Below are 7,113 nucleotides of genomic sequence, written 5' to 3'. Positions count from 1 at the left end.
TCCCAGAGCCAAATATATCATTTCAGTTACTTCTTGCTGCTAGAATTTCATGTGAGAAATCTACAAGAAATTTTATTTTATGTCTCTGTATTTGTCATTGCTTTTTATTATTAAAATTTAATTTTGCATGGTTAATCAAATCTTTCTATCATAACATTTCTAACAAATAAATTAACATTTTACCTATATATTATTTTTCTTTTAGTTTCATTAGATTAATATTATATTTAGTTAATACTTAGTGTCCTCTCTCTTACTGTTTTGTCTCAGACTAATTATTTCCTATAAGTTCAACTCAAATAATGCCTCTTTCATGATGCCATCCAATAAGCTCCAATCTATCCTTAATTCCTTTGACACCATTTTCTTATAAAAATTTTGACATTTGTCTGTAATATAATATATGCATGTATGTGTTAAAACTGTATCACAATCACAATTAGAACCAAGTTTATTTATTTCTATATATCATGAAAAGCCTTGACAGTACAGGGGCTCAATCAATATTTGAACCAATTTTTAAACCATATAAAAGTTCTACTTTATAAATGAATGCAGCATATGATTTTATCATTTTTGGATTAAATTTTATCATTTTGGACCGTGGTATCTTCTAACACACTGAAATCACTTTATAAATCTCAATTCTTTTTTTACTTTTGTGGTGGCTCAGCCAGCAGTACTGAGGCATTATTCCTCGTTCAATGTTCAGGAATCAATTCTGGCAGACTCAGGGGACCATGTGAGTTACCCAGAATCGAGCCTAGGTTGTCCATGTACAAGGCAAGCACCCACTGTATTATCGCTATAAGCCCCTAGTAAAAGCCTCACAATTCTTATGTGACTACTATGTAAGTTTTATAAATACTACAAAGGATGGACTTTCAATTAGGATTATTTCAATTAGGATTAGGATTGTCTTTCAATTTTACAGTTGGCCTGGCTTTCTGGTTTGTTTGGAGAAGACTGTTAACAAACGGAAATATAGATGTGAAAACAGACTAATTCTGCATTCAGAAGTTTGACTTGTTCTCAAAAAAGCACCCCATATTTTGTTATTTAAAATTTGTGTTCAGAACTAAATTTTTATAACAATCATCAAAAGGAGAATGTGGCATGAGAAATTTCTATCAGACGGGAAGGGAAGTATGAATCATTTTTCTATGGATGATCTTATTTGTTATATGGAGGGTCATCAAGGTTAACATAGGACCTGGATTCATAAGAAGTCTCATACTCCTTCAGTCTCTTGATTGATTGAAATTAAAGTGGAGAAATACAAAAACGTTGAGAGAGATATCAAGATATTGGAAAAGAATCAAAGAACTTTTGATAAAAAGTTTTGTGCTTTATTGGTACATGTGACCCAGGGCAGAATATCAGGAGGGAAAACAAGCCACCTCTCGTCAAATTCAAGTCCTAGTGGAGAAGTGAACCAACAAGCAACCAAACAGTTTAATGTGACATGCATGAATAGATGCAAAAATAAATCATAATTAGAAGAAGATGAAGAATGCAAGAAGGGATTTTTAAAAGAGGTTAGATTTGAGCAAAAGTTTGGACAAAGGTGACTGAATGAGCAAAATGAAGATCTGTAGAAAAATATAGCAATTGTAAAGGTATTGGAGCACAATTACTCTTTGACATTTGAGAAGCATGAAGACAAGCACTGATGGTGCAGAATCAGAGAGGAGTAGGGGGCTAGATGACAGGGAAGAAAAACAAAGCCAGAATAAATAAATCATGTAAGGGTGAGTGATATGGCAATATTGGGTGTTTTTCCTCACTATAATGGGGAACAGCTGTCATGCTGTCAGGGAAGGAAGTAAATGATCTTATTTTCATTTTTTAAAGGTCATTCTTACAAAAGTACAGAGTGGGAGAAAGGTGGAAGGAGTTCATTCTGGAAGGCATTTCCATAAACCACTTGAAAATTGGGCAGTTTATGTTTAGTTGTTAAATAGCAGTTATATTTGAGACATATTTTTGAAAGTATAGAAAATAAAACTTGCTCTTGGACTGTGTAAGCATGAAACTGGGTAACCACATAAACATGATAAGGGGGTATTGAAAGAGACAAGTAATGCAATTAAAACCAAGAAACCAGGAGCCTGGAAAATGGTTGAATGTCTTAAACACTTGCCTGGCAAATGCAAGGCTTAAATTCTAATCCAAGTGCTAGAACACACCCCATGGAGATCCTGACAGCTCTCCTGTTCAGGTTCCAGAGAGAAGGTTCCAAAAATGGGCAACAAGCTTTATTCCCAGTGCAGCACATGTTTTGAGGGGATCCTGGCATCCCATTCTGGCGAGGGAGAAATTAGACAACAATAACAATGAGAAAGTAATTTCTTGGCAAAATGAGTCTGAGATTTAGAGTAAGAGACCAGGATTGTAAAACAGTTTGGCATTCATGGGGACAAAATCAGATATTAAAATTGTGAAACTAGGGCTGGAGCAATAGTACAGCAGGCACGGCATTTGCCTTGCACACGGCCAACCCAGGTTTGATTCCCAGCATCCCATATGGTCCCCCGAGCACAGCCAGGAGTAACCCCTGTGCATCACCAGGTGCGGCCCCAGAAAAAAAAGAAAAAATTAAATCCTGAAACTGGGTAAGAAAGCCACAGGGAATATATAGCAACAGGTAAGAGAGGTAGACAGAGAAGAGAGACCCTCCAACTGACAGTTGTCAAAGATGAAAGGATGAGCTAACCTCATAAGAGAAGAAGAAAATCAGGGAAAGTGTGTCACTTCAGAAACCCAAAGCAGAGAATGTATCAAAAGAAAGGTATACCTTTTTTATACGAGTCTTGGGTAAGATGAAGCCCAGTAATTGACTACGGTTTGTGACAGCATATTTTGTGGAAGGAACTATTGTTAGAAATAAGAAACTAATGGCATGTAGTGAATTGTCCGTAGGATTTAAGGAACTGGGTCCTGTTGCTTACAGGTCTAGAGCACGTGTTTAGCATGGGGGGTGGTTCAATCCCTCGCACCAGGAGGTTCCAATAGTGTCACAGGAATAAGTTCTGAGTACTCACCTAGTTTGGAGTAGCCCTTGAGTACCACCAGGTATGATCCCAGAACCCAAAATAGCCCCACCATGTTTATAGTTTTAATAAATTATTTGCAAAATTAAAAGTGAATAATTTCTAAATCTTTAATTTTATATGGTTGGAACTTACTTCAACTGGCTAGCATGCATGAAACCCTGAATTTAATCTTTGGCCAAGCCACAAAAAGACCAATTATTGATCTTTTTTAATAATATCAGATTGTAACTGAGGCAATAGTACAAGTGGGGTGTTTGTCTTGCATATGACTGACCTGGGTTCCATCCCACATTGTCCCCCAAGCCCTCCAGGAGTGATCCCTGAGTGCAGAGCTGGGGGTCTTCCTGACCATTGCTATGTGTGGCCCCCAAAACAAGGAAGTGTAATATGTCAGATTGTTCAAAAGAAATACAGAACCTATGGACTGTTTTAATTTTTATTTTCCTTCAGCTATTTCCTCTGACCCAAAAAATAGCTTCTTGTACTAAAGAAGAGCACTGTGAATATAAATACTTCTATTCTTCCTCAATGCTATGGCCAGAAGAACAATACTGGTATCACTAAGTATCCTTTGACCCTCATAATAAATATGGGTTTATAAATAATATATTCCCTAAGAAAGGAATACCAAACACCATTTATTTGAAGCAGGGGCATAGAGAGTAGCTAGGAGACACAGGGATAATATCAGGGCCCTCGGAGAAGGAAAAGTTAAACTTCCAAGTATCAGTGGTGTCAGCTGAGAAACCTCATGTGATGCTGAGAGCATGTCAACAGGTGTTTGTGGCTATGTTTTGGTAAAAATGACTATACCTTGTGTTGAAATAGCAGCCAAGCCAGTGGTAAATAGAGCATGGAAAGAAGGAAGACAACGTCCATCAGCTGAGTCCAAGGGACTGGTGAGGTTCAGGAAGATTGGTGAGACACCAGCGGGAAGATTGGTGAGCACTCTGGACGCTGTCTAAATTCTTGCTAAGAAGAGCTTTAAAGTTCTAGAAGGAGGGAAAACCAGTGCTTATTCCACACGGGAACTCCACACGGGTTCAACCCATCAGATCCTAGATTTGAGGCTCTGATCTAACTTCCTCTGACCGAACTTCCTCTTAGACTAAAGCATTGGCTTGAGCACTCCTGATCAACTGGTGATCAGTGTTGTAGAGCTAGTCTAAATTTACCATTCTTTAGCTTTTCTTGATGAGAGCTGCTCCCTGCTCCCAAGCAATGGAAAAAGCCACGTATTCATACAGAAAATCACACTTACCTCTTAAAGATAATAAATTTATATGCGACATTCAAATCATTCATTTCACACTATGGGAGTTAGAATGATAGCTGTAGCTGAACACAGAGGACATAAGAAGGTTCTCATACTAGAGAGCCTCTAGAGATACTTTCTTGAATAGAAACTAAACAGAAAAAATAAAGGAAATAAATAACACTTGAAGTTTCTGAGAAAATAGCTGTCAAAATTCCCACCAGAATGTTGACATAGTATCTATGGAATTTCAGGTTCTCGGTACTTTTCACACTAGTCTGTGATTTCTGGCTTTCTTTTTCTCATAATTCCTTTCTCTTCTAACAGACTTACATATTCAAGAATCCAACTGCTTGGGTAGCCATTGCAACCACTAGCAGGATTCCTGAAGAAGTGCAATTCAAGTTAGAGAGGGGCCACAGAATTGACAGAATGAAGCCTTGCCTCAGCCTTACCTTCGTCTGCATCCATCCATCAGCAGTGACTCATTGTCTCTTTCCTGTGGCATACAGCCCCCTAAAGCTCCCTGATCTCTCTCTACACTGTCAGTGAGAGAAGCAAAGGAACCTAAATAACTTACCTGACTAACTAATATTTGCTTTTCCACCTAGCTGATGCTGGCACTCTTCAATCTAGAATATAAAAGTAATTACAACCACATCCATGCCTTTAATAGTTAGAATTTCTCTTCCTAAACCATTTGCCCCCATACCTTTTTACTTGCTCTTCTGTTTTTTCTAATATTCTAATCATGCCCTCATTCTCACTTGGCAGATCACTTGCTAAAGGAACTTTCCTAATCTCCCTGCGTAATAAAAATAACCACACTGCCTTCTATTCCGTGCATGCTGTTGGTGTCTTCAGTTATTGCCTAGTTGTTTATAATCTTTCTAACCAACGAAAATCCCTGAGGATTCAGCCATCTCTGTACCCCAGTAGGCAACATGTCTGACACAAGGTTTATATTAACTATTTATTTTACTTTTGTGTCCCATCCAGTGATGCATAGGGTTTGCTCCTGGCCCTGTGCTCAGGAATCAGTCCCGGAGATGCTAAGGGGACCATATAGGATGCCAGGGATTGAACTCTGGTCAGTCATGTGCAAGGCAAGCACCCTACTTGCTGCGATATCTCTCCAAGCCATGTAACAGATATTTATTGAGTGAGTAATTACATAGGCTTATTTAAAAGAGTTCTTTTAGTGATATTATACACAATCTAACTCAGCTTTTCCAAGAAAGGAAATTTTCCACCTCTACTTTATTCACATCTAAATTATGCAGTCTTTAAGAAATCTCAGTAACTTATAATTCCTCTATCCTTTGACAGAATTTCTTCCTCCATCACATATATCCACCCCCAGAGAAATCCTAAAATATCAGAAGAGTTAAATGCCATTTTCTCTCGAACTTAAAAACCATGTCATCTGTGACAGTGATAATAGACGCTCACACTCCAGAGTGTCTCTGAATAGCTGGTGATCAACTGAAACAGCCAGAAATTCTTCTACAGTACCTCCCAACAAAGCGAATGAAAAATGCAAAGCCCTTCTTGTCTGGGACATTCAAGAACTGTGTTTGTTCTCTTTTTATACAAGATAAATTTTTAATTACTGCTCACTACACTCAAATAACAGAAGTAATAAGTTTTTTAATGTTAATAACATGCCCTTTAGTGCACTATATTCTTGTATAAATTTTATTTAACCAGCCAATAGTATATGTGAAATTGTTCTATCATGGAAAACAAAGCCAAAAAAATGAGAAACTTAAATAAATTACCTAAAACCAGAAACCAAGTGACAAAGGATTTGAAATCCAGTCCAATCCCTGCTTTGATGCTAAACCTGGATTGTACAGTAGAATCCCTCATCTATCCCATCTAGTCTGTACTGAGACATTTTATGTAAATCACATGACAATGTATATTCATATAGATGACATTTAGGAAATATATCTGTGAATCCTCTTCACTACCAGAATGTCAGATGCAAGAAAGAGTGTGTTATTTTTGCTTGCTTAATCAGCTGAAATCTTCCCGTGACAAAGTCAAGATACCCGACATCAGTCATTACTAGAGGTTGATGGAAAAAATAGATGTCCATAAGTCAGTTCACTAGATGATCTCGGATTTTTAAAAAATTTTTAATTTATATTAATTAACCGTGAGATACATTAACAAAAATTTCATGTTTGAACTTCGATCATACGGTCATTCAACACGCATCCCTTCACCAGTGCACATTTTCCATTGCCAAAATCCCCAGAATCCACCCCCCCAACTTTCCATACCCGCCCCCTGCCTGTGTGGCAGACAATTTGCAAGATATTCTTTCTTTACTTTAGTTACCTTCAATATTTCAAGACCAGTCCTACCTCTCCTTATATTTGTCGAAAATACAATTGCTAGACAATGTGTTTTGTGTTGCTTGTTATGGATATAATATAATGTCTCACGACCGCAAGAGCAGCCGCGCTCTTTAGGAATTCTCAGATTTTAATAATTAGGGTCTGAAGAAATTGCTGCTGCAGGTTGCTCGTGTCCAAGATTCCTGTGTGTGTCTCTGGATCATGGCCACGTGGGAGCTGGTGCTTCTTGCTGATTTCATAAAATGGCGACCCCCGGAGCTCTTAGAGGGCAGGCAGTGGGACGGCACCTGCTCCCATGTGGAGCGGCCTTGTGGAGAAGGCCCATTGCAAAGTCCCAGGCCATCTCTGCCACAAGTTGCTCGGTCCGAAATTTCTGTGTGTGTCCTGATCTCTGATGTTGAGTGTGCTTTTTGATCACTGCTAGAATCCAGGT

Source organism: Sorex araneus, chromosome 2 (assembly GCF_027595985.1).
Source record: "Sorex araneus isolate mSorAra2 chromosome 2, mSorAra2.pri, whole genome shotgun sequence".
Taxonomy (NCBI): Eukaryota; Metazoa; Chordata; class Mammalia; order Eulipotyphla; family Soricidae; genus Sorex; species Sorex araneus.
This window is presented reverse-complemented; position numbering follows the sequence as displayed.